Source organism: Cnephaeus nilssonii, assembly GCF_951640355.1.
Source record: "Cnephaeus nilssonii genome assembly, chromosome: 12".
Classification (NCBI taxonomy): domain Eukaryota; kingdom Metazoa; phylum Chordata; class Mammalia; order Chiroptera; family Vespertilionidae; genus Cnephaeus; species Cnephaeus nilssonii.
In genome coordinates, this window is record NC_137083.1 from 17,367,024 (window position 1) to 17,393,441 (window position 26,418).

Sequence of the window (26,418 nt, forward strand, 5' to 3'; positions counted from 1 at the left end):
TCCTGCAAAACCAACAAGAAAGAGTTGCTAGATTGGTAACAGGAGAATAAGGGGCTACTGTGTCATAGAGGACAAGACAGAGAAATGTCAGGAGTGGTTAACAGTATTGAATGCTGTTGAGAGGTTCCAATAAAATGCGAAATGAAAATATATTTTTGACTTTTCAACATGGAGTCATTGGTGACTTTTGTGACTATGTTGGTGGGCTAATGGACCTGCAATTCAGATCGAATTAGAGATGAAATGATGTTGGCAAACACAATTTCTCTTGAAAACGTTGGCTGTGAAAGAGAGAGACCTAAGATGGTAGCTAGGGGGCGTAAAGAGTTAATTTTTTTTTTTTTTTTTTAAATGGGTGATGTACTTAAGCAGTTGAGAGACAGGAGAGAAATTGAGGTTTGCTGTGTAAGAAAGACAAGGAGCAGTAAAGGGACAAGATATACATAAAAACAGGAGGGACTGGTGCCAAAGCACAAACAGGAAATTAGGACTTCAGTAGGTTACGTAAAGCAGAAATAGGTCATCTACTGCTTCACTCTTCAAAGCGGTCCACAACTTCTCTGGATGGCCTTACCAAGTCAGAGTCTCACTTTAACAAGATCTCCCAGGTGAGTCAAATGTATATAAAGTTTGAGGAGCATTGCTGTCCAGAAGCTGGAGATAAGGAGGGTGGTGGGTGAAATGTAGCAGGCTGGTAATTTAGGATCAGAAAGATGAAGTTGTTGTGATGGGGGTATTATCGCATGAGCTACAAAGAAACAGGTGTGTTTTATGGTTGATGGGTTTGTTTTATATTTTAACTTTACAAACTATAAAGTAAAAGGGATCTGGGAGTGGTAGCAGGGAACTAGGCGGACAGCAACACTGTATCGTGGATGTGTGATGAGAGAAAATAATTAGGCACCATTTGGGAGAACTTCCCAAATGTTAGGACAATGATAGCCTCAGAGAGAGCCAGCTTTAAATTTAAGGCAAAAGATGGAGCAATCTCCCAAAGAAGACAGTGCATACAGGGGAGTTCACTGTTTATGGATTAGCAAGCCCACAAACACTGAAACAATGGTAGTATCAGACATATTCCTACCCTCTTAGAGCTTACATTGCAATGGGAGACACAAGAATTAAGTAGTTATGCAAATGAATGCATAATTGTAACTGTGATAAGTGCTAGAAAATGAGTACTCTGAGAATATAACAGGTGAATTTGACTTGGTTAGTGGAGTTTGGCCTGAACAAGCTTGGGCAGAATTCTGAGGCATGGGTAGGCATTTTATTTTTTTTAAGTAAAGTGGGGAGGAAATGGTATTCCATGCAATTAGAACATTTATCACAATTTTTATCTCCTCTTCAATCCTGCAGCTCCTTACCCCAGGCCCTCAGAATGATCTAATAGTATTTCACTCATATTCTTTTACATATTAGATTCACACATTATAATTATAGTTAACTAGAGGCCCCATGCATGAAATTAGTGCAAGGTGCACCCCCTCCCCACCGCCGCCGCAGCCTCTGCCTCGGCCCCTGTCCGATACAGCTTTGTCGGGAAGGGCATCCAGTCTAATTAGCATATTATGCTTTTATTATTATAGATATTTTAGAGAGCATACCCTGTGCTTTACAAAGTGTGTACTGAGGCACCCCAATGGTGCCACAGCCAACACGAAGGGGCATCATCATGGGTATTTAAAGTTTTCAAAGCCAACCCAATGATATCTGCTGAAAACGATGCAAATCATTAGCTCCAGGTAGTTCAAAGAACCTCAACATTAAATCATATCATTGATGACATCATACCTTTGTGAGGCTGGGTTTTTGTAAGTTGCTATTATTATAAAACATAAGGATCATAGAACAGGAAACGAGAGCAGTGGTTTCCGATCCAATTCCAGGGTCTGAGAAGTTGTAAAGTGCCAACCAGACATGGATATCCTGTTAAGAATGAAATAAACTTTCAAAAAATGTATGTGTATTATTTTTTTTAAAAAGCTACTAAGTTGTTAGAATAGACATATATAATAAGTTTGGTCATAACTAGTTAGTGAATAGTACTGATAGGTGTTTCTTTTAGCATGCCACACCATGAAAAAATTACTGAAACACAAAAAGTGCCATGAACTGGAAAAGTTTGAGAATGTTTGGCACAGCTAAACCCTTCATTTAACAGATGAGATACCTCAGGCCCAGGGAAATAAGTGGCCTACTCATCATAGCCTAGAATTCAGGTCTTGTGCCTTCTCTTCCAGTCAAAAATATATAACTTACCTCACAATGACTGGTTTGATTCATTTCTTTAAAATTATCAGTTTACACAATGCTAATTTGGACTCTAATTCCTAAAGAACAGATATTCTTACCTAAGGGCTAATTCTAAAGCTTAATGTCTTCTTTCCTTGCTTGGATATTTGATAACAATATTGTAGTCAGAAGCCCCAAAAAGTACTTAATAGGTATTCATGAATTTTGGGAATGTTTTTTAGGCAAATGCTAATCTTAACACAGAGAAGGAAACTACAATAAATAAAATGTAGGAATAATTTGTTATTAGTCAAAATTATTTTTATTTATTTATTTACTCAGGGATAATGTTTTGTTGTAAGAAAGGTTTTTAACACACGAGAAAACATAGGTAATCTGTCAAAATATTAACATGTATTAGGCTGAGATTTTTGTTTTTGCTTGCTGGACCCTCTTTATTATGAATCCGTGCACCAGTAGGTCACTGCCGCCCTCCTGTAGCTCCTCCCCCCGCATTCCCCCCTTATAGTTTGCTGCCCTGCCCCCTCCTGTAGCTCTCCACCCCACCCTCCTGCAGATCCGTGATCTGGTCTTTACAAGGTAGTTACACCTCAGGGCGTAATGGATAATTAGCATATTCCTTTCTTATTATATAGGATATGAAATTTAATTATGAGAAATGTTACGAAGAAGCTTTATGTTTCACATGCTAAGGTAAAGTGATTTATTAACCATTTTATCAAATAATATATATATGTATAAAATTTTTGTTAAGAGCCATTTAGCTTTAGATATATAGGTATTTAGGATCTACATAACAATACATATTTTATGCATTTTAAATCATGATGAAGAAGAAACTAAAGTTCAAATACATTTATATTAAAGAAATATTTAAAAAGAAAATTGGCCTGGCCAGTGTGGCCTCAGTGAAGAAAATTACATTAACATAATATGAAAAACTTAAGGGCATGTATATTATTGTGACACTGATTTGAAATCTATAATTTAGATCTGTTAAACTTTAAGAGGCTAGTGCATTCTTATGCACATTGAAAAATAAAATGTGTTCTTGAAAATGTTTAACTTGAATTTTAACAACTGTAGACAGTGGTGCTTAACTCTGTTGTACATTGTAATCACCTTGGAGCTTTAAAAAATATTGATGCCTTCCAGAGACCTTGATGTAATTGATATAGGTTGTGGCCTGGGTATTAGGATTTTAGGGGGTAATAATTATATTGTGGTCATATAGGAGAAAAATCTTTATTCTCAGGAAATGCATGCTGCAACATTTAAATGTGAAATATCCTGGTACTGGTAACTTAAGAATGGTCTAGCAAAAGATACACACACACACACACACACACGTATATTTATACATTCATACACAATTGTGAAGGGTTTTGAGGTATTTATTGTATTATTCTTTCAACTTTTCCATATGTTGACATTTTTCCCAATAAAAAGAGAAAACAATAAGAGTGAAAACAAATAGCCATTTACCCTCAAGTTTAAAAATTCAGAGACAAAATCATTATCTGAAGCCTGATAACTGTTTCACTGAGAGGTGGGGCCAGGTCTGCTATATTAATCACCCAGTGCTTACATAAGATAAAGCTTTAGAACTTGCTCTAACCCTTGGGATTCCAGGAAACAGATGGATGATAAGTGAAAGATGACTCAAATGAAATGTCTGCTCTCCTCCAGGTTAAAAACAAACTTCGAAGCCCAAACCCTCCTTTTTAGCATCTGGGGCTGAGGAATGTATGTGTAGATAGTTGTGCATTTCAAAAATCTAGCTGGTTTATATTAACCACAAAGAATTCACTTCGTTGTAGTCACCAGTCAGTTATATATACTAAAATGCTAATAGTTTCTAATACTTACAAGTATTTTTTAGTTATTCTTAAAACTGTAAATTTGAAATGTCTTCTTTATCAACTTTCTTGCATATACTCCTTGACATGTGGTAAGATTTTATAATGCATCCATAACCAGGATTTATAACTGTAAATCGTACATGCTAAAACAGTAGCTTTAAAAAAAATCTTTGGGGAAAAATGTTCACTTGCACCCCCAGTTCAATCTGTTCACATCAATGCTATGCAAAACAAGTATACTAAGTAAGGGTCTCAGGACACTCCTAACTTAGACTCTATATAAAGCGTTGGGGAAAATCTGCCATTACCTGATTGGTAAGTTGATAATGATAAAGGAGATCTGGTTACATAATTAATCAAGGGGATGTAGCTGAGGGTGGAGTGTCCTGTTCTCCACCCTTCCCTCCTAAGGCAGGGTGGAAGAATTTCCCTTGTAAAACTTTAAACTTTATTTGAGCCTCTTTCCTGCCTGAACATAGATTGACTTCCCATCTGCCTTTACAGATCAAGGAGTCCTGATGGAAATGCGTTAGAAGGATTCAATTTATCCCCAGTTTTGGGACCAATTTCTTACATTCTTTCAGTCCCTGCTTTGGGTTGAATCCATTCTGATTATCTCAGTCTATAAATAAAAAATCAGATAAAGTAAATATGTTTCTGGAAGAAAAAAAAAAGCATGGAAATTAAATAATTATTTTGGAGTACATGGGCATTGAAAGAAATACCAAACAGATTATTTTATAATGTAAATAATTTAGGGTTTTCAAATATTTGTGAGATAATATATTTCCCCATATTTACTTATTTAAACTAAGATGTTATGAGCACACAGATTTATGCCAAGTTTTAATGTGATCTTTTGAAGCCAGTCACCACCACTACCACCACATCCACCACCAAAAACAAAACAAAAAAACAAAAAACACACACACCACAAAACAAAAAGAGTCAGCATACACTTACTTATTAAGGAAAACACCAATCTGAGTCTTGCTAGAGTGCTTTAGATTGTATATGGAATGTATCTGAGTGATTTAATGCAAACTTTGACTTTTTTTAGTGATTCTTGAGCAGCTCAGAGTCAAATATTAACTTTAGCAGAAAGTGAATTTTTATATAGTAACATGAATGGAACTTTAATTGTATCGTAGTATCATTGGTAAGTCTAAACAGAAATGTATCCTGCATATAACCTGTGTTCACAAAAAATCTTTAAAAAGCATTTGGAATTAAAGTTATGATTTAAATGACATAATGAGATTACTGATACATTAAGCATTTACCATTTGTCCAGATATTTTATTTGCATATTCCATATTTTTAATATTAAAGTACAAACTTAGGAAGATTTCCCTAAGAGAATTTTCATTCTTCTATTTTTCTTTTAAGTATGTTTAACATTCAAGAGGATTTGACATCCCAGCTCTTTCCTTTTTTATGATGAGCAGAAAACACAAATTAAAATAATAATAAGGTACAAATGTTGCCATATTGGCAGGCTTTATCCAGCAGAAAGAAAGCCACTAATGCAGTCTCTAATAATGTCCTTCCCCCCTTTTAATAAGAAGGTTTGTGTTGTTCTGACATTAAATGGATTAAGCAGCAAGCCTGCTGAGAAAAATACTCAAAGGTATTAAACCCTTGCAGTGTTGGTTTAACTGTAAGTACTGTAAAATAAGATTAAGTCTGAGTTTGGAAGAAGAACTAGATTTGACACAAGACTAAAAGGTAACAGTATTCACAGATGCCTGAATTAATGGTTCAGTGAAAAATATAATTAGCACCAGATTTGAAAATATGTCTCCTTTGGCAAATGTCTTCCGAGAGTAATCAGTGCTGTAGACTGATGTAGTGGAAAGAGCACTGGGCAAGGGGCCAACCTCTAGGAATTCAAGTTTGTTGCTCTAGCACTCACTAGTTCTATGACCTTGGATACGAAATTTCTAGACTCTGAGTGACAGTGTGGTGGATGTGGCCAACTGGCAACCGTCCTCCTCTATAGAGTGTACATTTCTGCACGGCAGAAGCTGGGAAGCGAAAAACTGCATTTCCTAGATTCCTGTGCTCTTAGAGTTGCAGATGCAAATTAGGTTCCACCAATTGGATGCGCTTGTTGAGATTGGGAAAGCAGAAGTCAAGTGGAGGTCATCTTCCTGCTGCTTGCATGGTTTGCTGCTAATACGTGAGACTGTGAAGACACCAGTTCTATGTGACAGGTTCCAGCATCCAACTTCAAGGGTTTTGAAAGGCTACTGTGGTGGCAGCAGGGCTTTATTTATTTACTAGAAGCCCGGTGCATGAAATTCATGCATGGAGGGGGGTTGTCCCTCAGCCCAGCCTGTACCCTCTCCAATCTGGGACATCCCTCTCACAATCCAGGACTGCTGGCTCCCAACTGCTTGCCTGCCTGCCTTCCTGGTTATCCCTAACCGCTTCTGCCTGCCAGCCTGATCACCCCCTAACCCCTCCACTGCCAGCCTGTTTGCCCCCAACTTCCCTCCTCTGCCGGCCTGGTCACTCCTAACTGCCTTCTCCTTCAGGGTTGATCACCTCCAACTGCCCTCCCTTGCAGGCCTGGTCCCTCTCAACTGCCCTCCCTTGCAGGCCTGGTCCCTCTCAACTGCCCTCCCTTGCAGGCCTGATCTTTCTCAACTGCCCTCCCTTGCAGGCCGGGTGCCTCCCAACTGCCCTCTCCTGCTGGCCATCTTGTGGTGGCCATCTTGTGTCCACATGGGGGCAGGATCTTTGACCACATGGGGGCAGCTATATTGTGTGTTGCAGTGATGATCAATCTGCATATTACTCTTTTATTAGATAGGATTTTTTTGGATCCCTTGACACAACAGTAGTGACTTCTGGATTCCTCACCTTTCTGACTTAGCAGTTCGCAATAGGTCATTTCTGCAGTGTTCTGTCCTCGGCACTCACCCTAGAGCCTCAATATCTCTGCCTTTCCCATTATTTTTTAAGCTTTTAATTCTCTCTATTAACCTTCGGTCTACTTAAAGTACCTGGAGCTTATTCTATTTCCTTACTGGACCCTAGGTGACACACATGTGCAAATTTTATCCACACCTCCCAGGTGTGAATAAAACTAAGAAGACCAAAGCCAGCTAGCTAAGTATATTTAATATTGTTTCCTCTTTTTTGAAAGGTGGGCATTCCTGATACAAGCAGTTATCAAAATCGCCTCATGGTATTTTCCTGTCACTAATTTTATTCAGATAATATTGGTCTAAACACATTTGTGAAGTATGTATTGGTTCTGTTGGGCTAATAACTCAGAAAAAGAATTGCATATTCAATAGGTATCTAGATATTCCAAATCTCGTTCCCCAAAGTGTCCATGAGTTTAACAATGATACTTTTAAAAAATATGTTTCTATTGATTTTTAGAGAGAGAGGAAGGGAGAGGGATAGAGAGATAGAAACACTGATGAGAGAGAAACATCATCAATCAGCTGCCTCCTGCACATCACCTACAGGGGATTGAGCCCACAGCCTGGGTGGGCATGTGCCCTGATCAGGAATCAAACCCGTGACCTCTGGGTTCATGGGTGGACACTCAACCACTGAGATACACCAGCAGGGCGATACCTTTCTTGTAATTAAAATGAATAGTTGTCACTTCAATTTTATATTTTCTTAATATTACATTTTTTATAATGGCAATAATTAGAAGCATTAAGGCAAATTCTATAAGGAAATGGACAGATGAACATAACTCCATGTCTGTCAAGATTTTGAGCAGATTTGGAAAAATTTTGCTCCGTGTTCTCTGAGCTCATACTTTCTAAAGGAATAAAACAATCCTTTGTAATCACCTTTTGTCTTTTTTTTTTTTCCAAAACACTTGTAAGATCTGTGGAGCGCAGAGACTTTTTGCCTTTAAACCCGCCCACATGCCCAACCCCCGTTAGGGAGCCAAAGCTCTTCAGATCAGTTATTTCTGACGAGGCTTCACTGCTCTCTGGTTTCAGCCTGGCTCCTGACTGTCTCCATTTATGTTTGTATCATCTTCTGTGCCCTTTCGACTTGTACCGAGTCCTGTTCTGCTTCTCCTAAAAGAACTCGTTCCACTGGCTTTTCTTCCTTGAGAGGTTTTTTTTTTATATATATATAGTTTTGGGCCCTTAGGACTTAAATTCATTTGAGCCTCAATTATGATAAACACCTTTTAGTTCTCCCGGGGAGGAGAATTCAGGAAACAAGAGATTTACACTGAGTCCCCATTACTTTCTAACATAATTTTAAATATTGGACAGAATAAACGAGATCGAATTTTCTAGTGGTCTGTGGATAAAAGCTTATTTATTTACTTGCACATATATAAATAAACCCTACTTTCATAATTTCATCTATAATTTCTTTATAGGCCAATTCTAACCTTAATATAATAGTTCCTAATTTTCAGACTTACCTCAAATTTCCCCATCCCATCTGAAATGCTACCACAAGTTTTGTTCTGAAAATACTTTTTTCTTTGTTCTGAATACATATGCCACTTCCCTTCTCAAGAACCTCTAATTGCTCCTTGTCCATTAAATCAATTTGAAATAGCTATCATAAGATACTCCATCAAGTAATTTAACTTTACTTTCTAATTGTATCTTTCCCATTCCACAAAACATGCCTCCACTTCAATCAGACCACTTAGAGAGGAAGGGAAAGACAGAGAGAGAGAGAGAGAGAGAGAGAGAGAGAGAGAGAGAGAGAGAGAGAGAGAGAGAGAGAGACATCTATGTGAGAGAGAATATCCATCAGTTGCCTTACACATGTGCCCTGACCAGGAATCGAACTTGCAACCTTTTGGCATACAGGACAATGCTCCAACCAATTGAACCACCCTCCAGGGCCATACTAATTTTCTTATGATTTCCTGGATATGTCAAATTCTTACTTCCCTCTTCATCATCATGTTTAATTGTAAAACCTATTCTCTACTTACTCCAATTGAACCCATCAATCCCAAAAAGTACTTGCTTGTGCCATAGGTTCTTCGTATTAACATGTTTTATATTATTTGTAATTTTTCATTAATAATCCATATTTCCCATGAAATTGAAGAACATGCTGATGAAATATTAAGTACTTAATCAAAATGTGTTGAATTGAGTTGAATTAATATTGAACATTTTATTGTTGAAGTTAAATATCCTAAAACTTACACTCATGTTATGTTTAATTGTTGGTTCGATCACTCATAGGTTTTCTCAGCTACAATGTCCCTTTTTGCAGATGGCAATAACAAGTTTGGTATATTACTTGTCATTCAAGATGAACTATGTAATTTAGTTTGCATGCTGAAGCCAGATCATTTCACTAATGGCACAGTATAATATACATTCGATAGTCATATAGGGTGCATCCTTGCAACAAATAAATACTGAGTAGTGGAAACAGCATAAAGAAGACATCATCCTTACCTCACATCCAGAAAACCTACAGGGTACGTACGCAGGTTGAGGGGAGTGAGCAGGAAATCACCATGGAATATAATGAGTCTGAGGGTTATGTACAAGGTACTCTGAAAGCACATACAGAGGACACCTAATCTAAACTCAGGGGTTCTGAAGGGACAAGCTGATCCCTGAAGAGTAGGCATTACCCCAGCCAACAAGGCTTGAGAAGGTCAGAGGAAACCTGGGCAAGATCTGAAAGCAATGAATACAGGGAAAGTTAATTTGATTTCTTAAAATCTCCACTGGCATATTTAGTTCTGATTCAGATTTTCTATGATTCCAGTTCACATCTTAAAATCTAACAAAATTACTTCAAACCAAAAGGACATGCTAGGTATATTTCTTAAAATGATATTTCATAAGGAATTATTATTCCTAAAATATTTGCAAGGGGAAAACTATTTTTGATCCTGTCTTAGATCACATTCCTAAGGGCTTTCACAGAGAGAGTGCTCCCAGGAGAAGGGATGTGAGAAGTAGGAGAGGACAGGACGAGGAGCTAAACAGGAGTCTAGCTGCAGCCGGACCCACCTTCAGCCTGGTCCATGGTCACTCGGGAGCATGAACTGAATCACAGAGGCAAGAAGTCTGGCTGCTGTGAGGGTGGCCAGGAGGGAGGATCTGGCTTCCACAGGACACAGGAAAATGTTGAGGAGGGGAAGCCGTGAGCCACGCAGCCAATACTCAGCGCTTCAGGGGGATGGGTGCAGCGGGGTGTAGCAGCTGGTAAAGGGGGTCTGGATGGAAAACTAGCAGGACCTTTAAACCTCATTTCTTATGTTTTAAGGCAAGCATGTCAAACTCACAGCCCGCAGGCTGCATGCGGCCCACAACAAATATTTTTTGTGGGCCCAGCCAATATAACGGTATGTAAGAAATGTTTTCATAAAAATTTCATAACTTAATTTGTATAATATCCTGTTATACATAATTATTAATAACGAACTACAACATTTGCTACTGACTGATTACTATAATTGTGTTGCATTCATTTCCCTTACGCGCAGGCGCACCATTTCTCTCCACTAATACTAGCAGGGAATATTTTAGCAGCCGATTGCCACCTCATTAGTCTCGTACTGACTTGTTTGGTGTGCACAACAGGAAATATTTCGCTTTCAAAGAACAAGAAAAATAGGTTTATTTTGCGTTACGCTTATTAATTTGTGCATTATTCAGTGTCTGGTAAGTTAATGTTCAAGAAAAAATATTAATTTTTATTAAAATGTTCTATTATTTTATGTTAAGGATTACTCACTTATTTCAGCCCTTTGTACTCAGCATGTCTATCAAAATGAACCTACATTTCTATGAAAATTGAAGCTTTTGTTTTTTTGCGGCCCACATAAACTTAAACCTTGTTTATTAGGCCCGTGTTAGCCTTTGAGTTTGACATGCTTGTTTTAGGGATTTTGAGATCTAACAAAAAAACTTGTGGAAATGTCTAGTATACTTTTGTGTATCATGAACTTAATTGGTTTTGTTGATTTTAGAAAAGTAATTTAAAGAATAAAAACATTGTATACTATACAGCAGGTCCTTGAATGATGTTTCGTTCAATGTCATTTCGTTATAACATTGATGAGATGACACAGGAACTATGTTTCTTACCAATTTTTGTATAGAATCAACTTGCCATCAAAACAAAATTAATATTACACTCTCCTTTGGGCCAGGACAGGTTAAACATTTCACACAGCAAGTGCATTTTTCAGGAATGCAGAACCATAAACAATTAGTTGCTACACCTCTTATGACATAATGTGACTTTTACAAGTTGTGTTGCTACTGTTAAAAATTAAATGCTCACCACTACATATTGCACCCATGATTTGCCTAATAACTTAAAACTTTTTTTTTTTTGGTACAGGCAGTGACTCTATTCATGATAACATGAAACCATGACATAATTATTGCAATTGCATTGTATTTTTAATAATATCTATTGTGAGATGGAGCAACCGAAATATTAATCATAATGGTAATACAGTAGTTGGATGGGGTGCGGTGTCCTTCTCCAGGCCAATCACCTGAGTTTGCTATTGTGGAGATTTTTGTTTGTTTGTTTGTCTTGTCAATCCTCACCTGAGGATATTTTCCCATTGATTTTTAGACAGTGGGAGGGAGAGGGAGAGACACACAGAGAGAAACATTGATGTGAGAGACACATCTATTGGTTGCCTCCCACACGCACCCCGGCGGGATTGAGTCTGCAGCTGAGATACATGCCCTTGACCGGAATCAAACCCTGGGACCCTTCAGTCTGTGGGCTGATGCTCTATCCACTGAGTCAAACTGGCTAGACTATTATGGAGATATTTTTAAGAGGCACAAACAGCTCAATGCACTCATGTAACACAAAATGCACCAATCAGGAAAATGTTGATAAAGTGGGCATTTGTCTTACCATTGGCACATAAGCTCTGTAGATGGCTTTTGATTAAAAAAAGTTTTAGCACATTTGCATTTACTTTCCATATAGCTTATATAAACTGCAATTATTTTTAATTTTCAAAAATGAATAAAATCTATATTTCTCATTCAATCCATTTTTATAAAAAATGAAAATTAGTATTTATTGAATAATAGCCCTGTGCATTTTACATACTTTCATTTAGTCTTACAACCCTGTGAAACAGGTGCCTTTTTAAAAACTTGAAATAGAATTCACCACTTAAAAGCCTATAATTGAGTGGTTTTTAGTGTATTCACAAGGTTATGAAACCATCAATACTATCTAATTCCAGAACATTTTCAGCACCCCGAAAAGAACCCTTATATTCATTAGCAGTCAATCTCCATTCCCCCTCTTGCCAGCTCTTACAAAACCATTCATCTACTTTCTCCCTCTGAAGATCTGTTTATTCTGGCCATTTCATATAAATGGAATGGGGTTAATTTCTTTTATTTAGTGTAATGTTTTCATCTACGTTGTAGCATTTATCAGTATTTCATTCCACTCATCAGTTGATGGACAGATGGATTGTTTTAATTTTTTGGCTAATTTGAACAATGCTACTATGAACATTCATGTACAAGTTTTTGTGTGGACACATGTTTTCATTTCTCTTGGGTCTATATCTAGAAGTAAAATTGATGGGTCTATGCTAACTATGCTTTACAATGGACTATACCATTTTACATTCCCATCAGCAGTGTATGAGGGTTCCAACTTCTCCATACCCTTGCCAACACATTATTGTTGTTCTTTTTACCATAGCCATCTGAGGGTATAAAGGGATATTTAATTGTGGTTTTGATTTTCATTTCCTTAATGAATAATGATGTTCAGTATCTTTTCATGTGTTTATTGGCTATTTGTATATCTTCAGAGAAATTCTATTCAAATCCTTTGCCCATGTTTGTTGTTGTATTAAGAGTTCTTTATATATTTTGAGTACTCAACTCTTATCAGATACATGATTTGCAAATATTCTCTTCCACTCTGTGGGTCTTTCTTAATAGTGTCCTTTGATGAACAAAAGCTTTTAATTTTGTTGAAGTCCAATTGGTCTACTTTTTTCTTTTGCTGTTTGTGCTTTTGGTGTCATATCTAAGAAGCCATTGCCAAATCCAAAGTCATAAAGATTTGGCCTATATTTTCTTGTAAGAATTTTATAGTTTTAGTTATTACATTTATGTATTCGATCCACTTCAAGTTAATTTTGTGCATGATGTGTGGTAAGGGTCCAACTGCATTCTTTTGAATCTGGACATCCAGGTATCCCAGGCCCTTTGTTGAAAAGATTATCCTTTCCCCCATTGAATTGTGTTGCACCCTCCCTCCAATATTAATCATTTTCATCTTCTTTTTTCTTTTTTTCTTTATTGATTAAGGCATTACATATGTGTCCTTATCCCCCCATTGGCCCCCCACACCCCCCACTCATGCCCTCACCCTCCTGGTGTCTGTGTCCATTGGTTAGGCTTATATGCATGCATACAAGTCCTTTGGTTGATCTCTTCCCCTTACCCCCACCCTCCCTCTGAGGTTTGATGGTCTGATTGATGCTTCTCTGTCTCTAGATCAGTTCATCAGTTTATGTTGTTCATTACATTCCACAAATGAGTGAGATCATGTGATATTTATCTTTCTCTGACTGCCTTATTTCACTTAGCATAATGCTCTCCAGGTCCATCCATGCTGTTGCAAATGGTAAGAATTCCTTCTTTTTTACTGCAGCATAGTATTCCATTGCATAGATGTACCACAGTTTTTTAATCCACTTCATCTTCTTTTAAAACAGTTTCTTGAAATCTCTCATATCATATCACTCCTATAATTTTTTATTTTGACATTTCTGAAGTGTTATTTCTTGCACAATACAACTCTTATACCAAGTTAGGAAATATCACCTTACTCACATCCCCTTATAACAACTAATTTTCCCTTCAGATTTGTATCAGCTTGTCTAAGCGTTAAAGGCAAACTTTGTGAAAATAATATAATAAGTGTGAATAATTTTTTTTCAAATTCTCATTTTGTGGAGCATTTACATAATATTATTTAAAGTATATATGTGTGTAAGGAAAATGGCCATATTAAAGGTATATTCTGTTGTGGTTTCCTCTATACACAGATGATCAATCTCCTGAGCAGATAAAGATGAAATATTATTCATTATATAAAAATTTATTGAATACCTGCCACTGCACTACCATCACTGATGCTTAGAAAAACTAACAGCTCCTCTTCTCAAGGGACTTATCTAGGAATGGAGAAAGATCAGTAAACCTATGATTACATTCAAGCCTTGTGGCGGGAACATGTGTTACAGGAGAACAGGGAGCAACTAGTTTAGAGCTTGAAAATAAAATAAGTTCTTCTAAAAAATGAGTTACATGACAATACATAACATCTTTTGATCCATGTTTCTCAACATGGTGAAGTACAGGGGAACCCCACCCTTTATTCCTTGCTTCTCTGCCCTAAACCGATGAAAGGTAGCATTTCTGGGACTGTCTCCTCTGTAGATACAAACTCCGTATACCCTTGGGGTGTCCCAAAACAAAATTAGGGAAGGGGTTAGGAAGGAAGAGAGTTTGCAAGCTGTTTTGCTGCAGAGGTAAAGCCATGTTCTCCCATTGATTCATCTAGCAGTTTCCCCAACAGTTCGAGGCTCGTCCAGCCTCCATAGCAGCTTTCCACAGAGCACATGCTCAGGGGGCAGCTAGGGAATGATACAGGGCACACAGGCCTCTACACAGCTCTGATAGTCTCAGTTAGACTCTGGGATCCAAAATAAAAAGAATGTGATGGATTATATAGTTAAAATACAAAATTGTTTCTAAATTCGACATTTGTAAAACAAAAACAAATTGGGAAGCGTGTGTCTTTTAAAAAATACATTTTGAGAAAAACATTTGCCCATACTAGTTATTCCACCTCAAACCAACAGATGACACATATAACCTGAAGCTAATAAAACTGATGACAGATATATCTATTTGAGACTATGGGCTGTGACTCCCAGACAGCTGGAGAATGATTTACTGGAACAGTTGCTAAATACAGTAGCTGCCTTGATCAACATTACAACAATTGGCAATAACTGTGTCCATAGCAAAGCATGAGCTCAGGAAACTGGCAATGTCACGTCTCAAAGCTAGATCTGTAAAGGGTGCCTATGATGTTAGAGCCAATAAACTTCAACCTGAAAGTTCATCTGTGTGACAGCTAACCCTGGAACTTTCCAATTCCTTTAAACAGATCTGTAATTTTGCAATAGGTACTGAATTGAAAGTATAAAAAATAGGATATTTTTTTTAAAATCTCATCAACCTTAACGGATATTCAATTCAACATTTTATTTTGGTGAGAACCTAACATTTGCTAGACATTTGCTTGAACATAACAGGTTCAAGATTTATGAGATGAAAAAACACTTGGATAATATGCAGACCTTCCAAGAGAAGAATAAGAAATAAATACAGAGAAAATAAACAAGAATGCTAGAATTTAGGCATTGATGTTAGCACTGTTCCTCATTCTATTGTTCTACCTATTCTGATGCTATTGCTCTTAGCACTAGCTAAGGATCATGCTAGTGGTTCTTCTCTCACCTCAACTTTTCTCTCTTCAAGTTATTGTTGTTTAAGGACCTGTTAAACAATGAGAGCTAAATTCTGTTCTTTTTCATCTATTTTTTAAGAAGTAGAATCGAATCAGAGGGCTACATACTTAACAAGTCTCAAAAGGCAGATCTCCCCTGTGACTAGTTCAGATGTGCTTGAGGACCCATGCATTTCATTGTGGGCCATGAAAAACACTAAAGAACAATTCAAAATTCCAATTCAAAATTCAAGAACAAAACTTCAAGAACCTTAGGTACTCCAAATTAGATTTATCATGATTCTTGATTCATCACCACCTTCATCATTGGTCCATGTGATTTAGATAGTAGTCATCCCTGTGCCAGATTAGTGGTGTCATGTAACCAGGGCACGGTCCCTGTGGGTCTACTATATATGTGAATTTAGACTTAGTGTAACCAACTATGCTGTTTGTCTGGGACTGTCCCGTGAGCACTGAAAGACCCATGTCAGGCAAGTTGGTCACTCTAAATCACACCCTATGTGGTCTCAAATAGTTCATTTTCCTCTATTTAAACTTAGCCGGAGCCTGTAACTAACATTTAATCATTAGTATTATTGGGTTCTCAGTATGTGCCATATTCTATTGTAACCATTTGAGAAAGATACTGTTATTAATCACACTTTAGTAATGAAGACACTGGGCACTAAAAATTTAAATAATCAGCTCAGGTCTTACAACTACGATAGATTCCACCGTCCACATCCTTAAGGACTTTGCACTAGTGCCTAGGAACAAATTAAATAACGCATCAGCATATTCCTCAATGTACCTACTTTTCTTCACTGGCAAAATAAACAAACATGCATGCTGCAGATTACCGTGTTAGATTGAAATAGAGTAGTGCATTTCTAATAAACAGTGTTTAGCGTAAGTATCATTCTAAAGAATATGACCCTATTTGAAATGCCAATGTATGACATACCCCATTTTTAAATTGTAATAAATAGTATTTTTGTCAGTTACCTGAGGGCAAGGAGGCAGAACGTAATTGGAAACACAGTATTCTGGGGTTTTAAGGTTAACTTTTCTCTGCTTGTTTTAGGATCTGGGATTCCTGAAGGAAGCATAACATTTGCATGATATTGGAATGAGTTTTTTTCAGTTTCATAGCTTGAATCTTCGTTGCCTTTCCTCTAGTAAAAAACCATGATCTTTTATATTTCAATGTTTTTATGCACGTGTTGAGACAGTTTGTCATCCTACACTTCTTCATGGATGATCTGTTCAATGCCCATCTGTCTGAGGAGACTATATGCTCCCTCAGGGCAAGAATCCTATTCAATTATTAGTGTCTGACACAGGGTCTGGTGTAGAGTGGGCACCCAATAAATATTTGTTGAGTAAAAGAATGCCTGAGGAATTTAATAAAGGGTCATTTTGAAGATTTATTAGCACTGAGTCAGAAGTAAAAATTACTGCTGTTGAGAAATAAGAAAAAAAATAATTTGAGGTTGTTGAAATGAAAATGAACACAGTAAAATGATGCTGTAACATAAAATTCATGTTATTTTATTATTGCAGTTAACATTTATTGGGTGCTTATTATGTGTTAAGCACTGTCCTGAGTCCTTTTTAGAAAATTTAATCCTCATAACAAATCTGTGAAGCAGGTATTATTATTATTGGCCACAATTTTACATATGAGGAAATGAGTCTTCGAGAGGTTAAGCAACTTTATTTCGATCTCACTGCCAACAGGTAGTGGGTTGAATTGAGATGGTAATATTAATATCATATGCTCCCACAGAACTCAGTACTTCCCTCATCATGATACTACTCACTCTATGAAGACAGAGTCTGTGTCTATCATGGTTAACATTTTATTCTCAGCACCAAAGGACCTGGCATCTCATAGTAGTAGCTCAATATTTCTCAGATGAATGAATCCATAAGTTGAAGAACCAATGTGCTTATGAAACAATAGGATTTAAAATCTATAGAAAAAAAATAATAGATTACTAACATTTTTCTAGGGTTACAATATAGAAACCTATCCCCTGAGATGATTACCCATACTTGGCTCTTAAAAAAAAAGATTGCAGTTATAAATTCCACAGAACGATGCATACATTTGGCACAGAAACTAGCTTCTCTGAGTAGAGCAGCCAAATGCTATGTTGTTGGAAGCTGTACACATAAAGGGAAGCAACTCTTTAGCAAAATCTAGAAATGACAACTAGATATTATGAATTAACTAGAGGCCCGGGCACGGATTCATGCACCCGTGGGGTCCCTCAGCCTGACCTGCACCCTCTTGGGATCTGGGACCCCTGGGGGCATGTCAGACTGCCAGTTTTGGCCTGATCCCCACTGTTCCCACTCAGTAGCTCGCTGCCATGGAAGCGGGATAGCCTAGCACCGCCGCAGCTGCACTCGCCAGCCGTGAGCCTGGTGTCTGGCACCTGTCAGTCAGCTGAGTGGCACTTCTGCAGTGGGAGTGCACTGACCACCAGGGGGCAGCTCCTGCATTGAGTGTCTGCCCCCTGGTGGACAGAGCATGTCATAGAGACTGGTCAAACGGTCATTCGGTTGTTTGGTCATTCAGTCGCTTAGGCTTTTATATATAGGGATAGTTCTCATGAGTGAGGATGACTTTGGTATCAGAAAACTATTAAATAAACTAGCATTATGAGGGGACATTTTTCTCCATGTTTTTCATTCCTAACTGAGTGGTTCCCAACCCAACTAAGAACAAAGGATAGGCTGGTCTCCCACTATTACTGTTCTCAGCCTTTGTAACAGAAATGTTGGGTGTGTGGTGCTTAATTTAGAATAAAGTCAGGTTAACAGCAGGTGAAGATTAGCAATGCTACCATATATACTTGACATACTCAAGAAGACTTCGTATACTTAATCCAGTAAAACCTGGCAATGAAGGTTGTTTGTACAAACCACTTACACGTAGGTTTGTCTGGAGGAAAATTAGCCAGGGGATGATGGTGGGTTGTTGGATGGATGGACACATTCTATATCTGATGACAGCATGTACATAAATAAAGGCATTTGCTAAGAAAACTCAGAAAAAAATAATAAAATTATTCACAGTTCTTCAAATACGTTTTTAAAGTAGGAGCAAAATTAACTATATGTTTGAAGTGCAAAAATTTAGAAATTTGTAGTTTTATTTTTTTAATGGTGTATTGGAAAGGGGATGATGATTTTAGTTTTAGATATGTTAAATTAGGATATGGCAGGAGATCTAAGAGAAGAACAACTGAAATTATAAATTACAATATTCATTAGAGATCGGGACTAGGCACCAAGATTTGGGGATCATCAACACGGATGTGATGATTCAGGCCATCACCATCGATAAATGTGTTGAAAGAGAAGAGTGAGAAAACCAGTGAGCAGGAAAGGGACGGAAGGATGACGTGTAATTGGAGGGGTGGTCAGGATGTTTGTTGTTTAGGATTATAGAATTTAAGTGATGAAAGGAGGGCAATAGCCAAACCTGTTTAATTTAATGACAAAGAAATCCAGGAGAAAATTAAGAAAAGACATTTGAATCTGTCTAGCAGAGAAGTCCCTGACACTCGGAATATTGGCTTATGGAAAACAGCCAAAAAAGCAAATTAAGGGGTGAGAGGTAAAGCTGGTAAAACATATAGGAGTCATTTAAGGACATAGGGAAAAGAAGGAAGGAAAGAAGTATAATAGCAGGAAATGTTAGGGGCATTAGGTTAACAAAATAAAGGAGCACTGATATAATAAAGAAGAATCTAATCTTCCTGAATTCTGAACTACTCCATCATAGCAAATTAGTAGCCTTGGGAGGCTCATTAACTCCACTAGGGAACTGGGGTATTGTTCCCTGCATTGTAGTTACAGTGCCTGTCAAAGCATAGAGGCTATTATTCATAGCTCTCGGAAAAGCACTTCCTGTCACATTGGAGAGACTCCCTAGGAAATAAAGATACCATTATAAGAAACAGAAGCAGCAGTGTATGATTTTCTAGAAGAACAATATATCCGAAGATAACTGCAAATCCTTTAGCAAAAAGTTCATCTGCCGATATCAGATTTTAAATTGCTATGCTATTCCTGTCTCATCTCTGTGTCTCAGTTTCTTCAACTGTAAAGTAAAGAGCTTGAAGTGGATGATTAAAGAAAACTTTTAGCTTTCAAAATCTATGTTCCCTGATCCTTTTTCTTCTCAGACACTATCACCTGTAAAGAACAAAAGGGTATCCACAATACAAAATTCAAAGATGTACGTATTTAAGAATGAACAGAGGAAGCTTCTCTCTTCTTTTTCTCTTCCTCCTTCTTTCCATTTTCCTTCATTTCACCCCCTTTGGTTAAAAAAAATGCATCTTAAAAACTTCATGCATTATGGATTTTATGAAGGTTAAAAGGTATGAAAATTTCTTCCAAGCAGTCACTGATTTTTTTAAATATGTTTCACCTATCATGTAGCTCCTAGGATTCTTGTAAATAGCATTATTATTAGCCATAATATCAGAAAAGTAGTAATAAGTCAGTTATTACCTATAGGAGTAGTTACCTATAAGAGTTAAATATCTAATGTGGGATGCAAATGGCCATATTTATAACAACTTTCACACAGATGCTCATTTATAGCTTAATATGTGCTTTCACCGTTCTTCTCATTTGACCCTGACAGCTTCCCTGTCACATAAGCATGATCCCTCTGTAACTAGCTCATAGGGACTGTGGGGCAGGGGAGAGGCAGCAGCTGACCTTGGCCTGCACCTCTGGGAGACCCCCGAGCCAGCACACCAGATGGACAGCTTTAGACCACCCCAAAACACCAACCACCTCCACCAGGGACACACTCAAGGGGCAGATTCAGTGGGCACCAGAGCCCTGCTGAAGTAAGCCCTGCTCTGTGGGGTGGACCCCTGTACAGGTGATCCTCCAAGGTGGTCAGCAGTGGCAGCCAGGCCTCGCAGCCGATGGGCTTCTAGTAAGGCCTAAGATGAGTTTCACTAGTGATGGGGAAATCCCAACTGATAGATGTTGAGAACTGGAACTGGACAAGAAAAGTGTGAATTTCTCTTTCAGGAACATTAACCTCACACTATGACTTGTAGCGCATCCAAGGGCCTCATAGTTCTCTGTTGTGTCTTAAAGTATGTCTCACCCTGATGGTTTTCTTAATAACTTCAGAAAAATTTGTTAGTGAGAGCCCAGACTGAGACCAACAATGAAGCAAAAATCTCTCAAACTGAAAGGGAATTGAGGGGGAGTTTTTTTGTTTTGTTTTGTTTTGTTTTATTGGCTCCAGAAATTGTGCCCCAAGAGAGCTGTGTCATTATCATAAACTTCTCTTATTTAGTTTTGGGGTTTTTTGAGGGGAAGAGTGTTAGTATGTTAGTTTTCTATAGCTGAGTGTATCAAATTACCAAACTTTAATGGCTTAAACTATACAAATTTCATCTTATAGTTCTATAGGTTAGAAGTTCAACATGGGTTTCACTGGACTAAAAATCAAGGTGTCAGCAGGGCTGCGTTCCTTTCTAGCAGGGGTGGGGAACCTTTTTTCTGCCAAGGACCATTTGGATATTTATAACATCATTTGCGGGCCATACAAAATTATCAACTTAAATATTAGCCCGCTATATTTGGTCAAACATTTAATTAACTCACCTCTAATTCCATGGCAGGGTCAGACCAAATAATTTCTTGGGCCTCATATGGCCCACAGGCCCAATGTTTCCCATCCCTGCTTTCAAGGGAAGGATTTATCCCCTTGCCCTTTCCAGCTTTTAGAGGTTGCTTAGATTGTTTGGTTCATGGCCCACTCCTTCCACCATTAAAGCCAGCAATGGTGAGTCAAATCTTTTTTGAGTAGCATCTTTCTGACCATTATTCCATCATCATCTCTCTCTCTCTGACCACAGCCAGGAAAGGTTCTCTGCTAAGGACGGGAATTAGATGGAGCCTACCAAGAATCCAAAATAATCTTCCTATCTTTAATTCAGCTGGTGAACAACCTTAATTCCATCTGCAACCTAATTCCCTTCTGCCATGTAACACAGTATGTTCACAGTTTCCAGGAATTAGAGCATGGACAGTTTTGGGAGACCATTGTACTGTCTACAATGGTTGGTTAAAAATAAGGAGCAAAGAATCAAGAAGACATAGGCATTAGAGTGAAAAACTGGACCAGAAGAAAAAAAAAAAGGCAACATGTTCTTGAGATTTTTCATCAAAAGGAAAGCTGATAAAATGTTAAAGAAGGCGGGGGGGGGGAGTTTCTCTCAAATAAGAGCATGTTTATTTTATCATTTTTTAGTATTTTATGTTAGTTGAGTTCAGGAAGAAATAATGTTTCACTTGTCCATAGTCTTTGGGGCTTTTGTGTGTTTCATGGTGCAGTCTGGACTAGCTTGTTCCTGTCTTGATGCCCAGTCTGCTACAGAGATGCTCTGGTGGGACAGTAAAGGTTGGCCTTAGCAAGTTGTGGGCCAGGTTATCAGCACTCCACACTCTTGAATGGGACAGATGTATCCCCAATATTATGCATTGTAGAATGTTTTCCAAAGTCACCTCAACCATTGAAATAGAAGATCTTTCTACTCCCTGTACCTTCGTGGGTGTGAAGTGTAGAGCTTAAGCTGTGGGGATATGTATGTTGTAGACCAAAGCCATGGGCATAAGCTGTGGCTTTGTGGGGACAGGTATTTTCAAAACATACTGGTAGTTATGTCTGAGTAACTGGGTGGTAATGGCATCCCTCTGGTGGAGTACTAGAGTTGAAATGGGCAAAACTGTATCTGAGGTGTGGACATTGGCATAGTGGCCAGGGGCTGGGTCCTTTGCTCTGCCTGTTATCTTAGGTGCTGGCACAAACACTCATTCAGGTTTGCCATGAAGGGGATTCTACCCCATTTTGCTTGGCAGACCTACACTCAAAATCCCTCAGCAGGTGACATTGTGTGGGCCTACGTGAATCAAAACTAAAGCAAGCCCTAGAACTGAAGAAGGTTTCTGGAGGCCACTGGGCATGCTCTAGTTCGTGGCTTGATTGTAAGGAGGGTTACTGTTTCCAGGAAAAGAAACAGGGCAAATAAAGCAGGAAGCAGCCATACAGTCACTAACAGAAATATTTATAATTTCACAACCGATATGGCCATATCACATAAATAGCAGCCCTGAATTTGGTTTAGCTAAAGCCATAGGCAGTTTGTCTTTTCAATTCTCAAAACCCAAAAGATACTCACATAATTCTCTCCCAGGCAAAGAGGAACCTCCCATTATATCTATCTTTCTACGGGATGCTACCCTTGGTGACCCTAAAAGAATTTGCTATTCTTATTGCACAGAGAATGATCCCCTTTCTCACTAAAGAGAAAAAAATGCATACATTTAATTTTTTGTAGTGGTATATATCCTTTTATATCATGTTCATCTAAATATTTCATGAGATTCTATTGGATTCAAATTGTATTTACCAGCTGATTCCAAACTCTCAAAACCTTCTGAAGACTGTAGCTTCAAAAAGTAGCATGGGGTAATATTATCATCCAGTTTTCGAAACTTTTATTTTAATTGCTATGACCATCTCTAGCAAATTTATTTATGCTAAATTGACTGATATTCCCAGATATTCCCCCAAAGTTAAGTAATATCTTGCAATTAAACTTGATTTTCCTAGTTAAAAAATAACAATAACATTTATATTATTATTTATAGCTATTGTCATATCTGCCAGTTGATAAAGTAGGAGAATATTGTGAAAATCAGTGACAAATTCCAAGAAGCCATTAGGAATTAGAGAAAAGACTGAGGAAAAGAGGAGTTGGATAAAAGTATAAGAAAGCATTTACAATGGCTTTCCTGTAAGTCCTTTGAAGTAATTATTCATTCAATAATAGAGTTTTACTGGAGCTACTAAAATAGGCATCACAGTACATGCTGGAAATACAAATAGGACAGGCAGAGATTATATTAAAAGATATGCAGTCACTTGATGAACAGTTATTGATAAAAGTGATAATGAAAATGGTAGGAATGAAAAGGCTTAGCAGAGGAAATGACTAGTCAAGGTCTCGTGGATTTAAGTATATAATACTTGTACTATTTTACACCCACATCCTCTTTCTAAAGATATATAATCTTCTGCCACGGCTGGTGTATCAGTTATTAAGATTGAAATGTCTAGACTAGATTGACATTCTCAAGGTTCTTGGCAGAATGATTCACTTGGGTATGAAACCACATACCCCCAAAACAATCACACTTTGGAGTCCAAGGTGATATCTGGTATTTCTCGACATTTACGATTTTAGAGGTGAGTAACCACAGAATGGCAAGTTGCTCTACATGGTAATCTGATAAAAACCGTCAAGGAAGAGGCAGAGAAATTACAATGAGTTTATGTCTCTATCTTCTAGTCCAAAGTCCTTTCCCACTGATATGACTAGTACTTGTAGTCAAAACAGCGTCTATCACTTTTTAAATGATTAAGTCACACAGTTGAATTTTTGGTTCACTGACTCTGAAGTTTGCAGTGTTTAACCTCAAATTTAAATTTTTTCCCCTGCCAAAAATATAGCTGTAGTTTAAGTGTTTAAAAACAACTGGAGTGGAACTACCAATTACTAAAATGAGTTCAGAAAAAAATGAAAGATACATTACTATAAACATTCCTAACGTTTTTCTCACTATATATATAAAAAAAAACTCAATGGAGCTCAGAAGTCAAATATAATCAAATACTCTTAGGAAAATGAAAGACATCCTCTTTAATTTTGCAGATAACACCAGGCAGTGTTCTATAAAAGGGTATGATATGAATTATACATGGTGGAACCAGCATCTTGGAAGGCAAATATTTGAATTAAAATCACCATTGTGAACTAAAGTGCCATAAAGAAAATACATAAACACAATGGAGCTCAAAGAGGTATGTAAATGCTAGTATATATGGTACAAAAGTTTCATAAACCCAGTTAGTTTTTATCTTTAAGATGCAGAAATTAATATGAACAACTTAGTAAGTAAAAGTAAACATTGTGTTTTTACAGCATCAGAAAACTAAGAAGTTAGTTACCCAGGAAGAAATAAATAAATATAAGCATGGAGAAAATAATGAAAAGGCGAGGAAAATACTTTATTATAATGATGATGTATATCATTATACATTTGTCTAAACCCATAGAATGTACAATACCAAGAGTGAATTTTAATGTAAACTATGAACTTTGGGTGGTTATGATGTGTTAATATAGGTTTAGCCTCAGTTAAAAAAAAAAAAGTACCATTCTAGAGAATGAGGTATGAGGTTGATAAGGGGGCGTGGGGTTGTGCATACGTGGAGGCAGAGGTGTTATATGGGAAATCTCTGTACTTATTTTTAATTTTTTATAAACCTAAAACTGCTCTAAAATATAAAGAATTAAAAAAGGAAAGGGCATTAAAAGTTTAGAAATCAAACAAACTTCCGTTTTCTCTTAAGAAAAATATCATAAAGCACAGAAGTACTATTAGAGAAAGACTAGCATTGTATGAGACTATAATGGATATAATATTTTGAGAAATGTAATGTGCTTATGATTTTTTTCATTTCCTGATGAATGGTTGTTTCCTTAGACACACTTGTGAATTTAGGGGAAATTAGGAGATTTGCAGTAGAAAGGCAAAGAAAAAAGAAAGATACTAGTATTCCCAAAGGCAATAAGCAGGCAGACACTGGATTGAAAGCTAGACTTCGAAATGATTTTCTAAATGCCTATATTTTTCCTTTGAACACTTTTAGAAACTGGCCTAGCAAGATTGATCATAGAGTTTTGCAAAAAAAAAAAAAAAAAAAGTTTCTAGTCAGAAAGAAAGAGGAAGAAGGAAAGTCTTACCCTTTTGGTTCCAAGGGTTGATGGGAAGAGAAAGAGAGGGGAAGGTAGAGGAATCCAGAAAGAAATCATGTCTACGTCTCCCCTTTCCAGGCTGAAGTTCTCCTGGGGACAGGATGACATGCTCTCAAAAGTCTCCTATCAACCTGGGCCCAACATAGCAGATGAGTGTGGTGCTGAAGAGTGATTAGGCAGAGAGAACATCTGAGTTTGGCTTTCTTCTACATCTGCTCCCTGGGTGTCACAAATAAGACCTCTAAGTGCCTGTCTTTCCTAAGGGGGACTTGTGGAAGAAAGTTGAGAGTTAGGCTGAGGGCTGCTCCATGGAGCTCAGAAGTCAAGGCTCAGTAGCTGTGTAATCTAATGCTGAAGGTTACTGTGGGGCTGAGTCAGCAGGAAGATGACTGTGCCCTGACCAAGTCCAGGGTGCTCAGACCCTGAGTTCCCCAGCTCGCGCTGGCACAGCAGATGCCTGAACACTGCTCAGATGCTCTGGGTATCCTTCTATTGGCCCAGGAGGCAGCCCAGGCCAGCACTCTCCACAGAGTTCAGAGAGTTTCCAGAGGCGACCCCTGCCCACAGCCTCTGTGAGATCAAATCAATCACGTGCCCCAAAACTGCAAAAACCATTTCTGAAAAGGATGAACAAGAGAGCCTCTACAATCTCGCTCATTTTTGCCAAAGATTCATGTGTTCGTGGATTTAGCTTTTGTGTGAGATCAAGTTTTAGACTTTTCTCCTTTTATCTCCCAGGTTTTAGGTATATATCATCAAGATGACCTGTTGTGACAGAGATATGGAAAGGCTAGATTTTCTTTTCAAACCTGAGTGAAGATGTGAATAAATCGCAATTCCATTCCATGCACTTGATGATTCTTTACTTCCTCGGAGCTTTCTAATCTTCTTCTGGAGATGCAGGTTTT

General features: G+C 37.7%; 1 long non-coding RNA gene across 1 annotated transcript; it reads left to right on the top strand.

The window, feature by feature from the left end:
* The first annotated feature begins 452 nt into the window (after positions 1 to 452).
* On the top strand, positions 453 to 26,384 carry LOC307107842. Its single transcript, XR_013814261.1, has 3 exons — positions 453 to 608; positions 24,404 to 24,552; positions 26,249 to 26,384. It is a non-coding gene; the product is annotated as an uncharacterized lncRNA (long non-coding RNA).
* Positions 26,385 to 26,418: the final 34 nt, after the last annotated feature.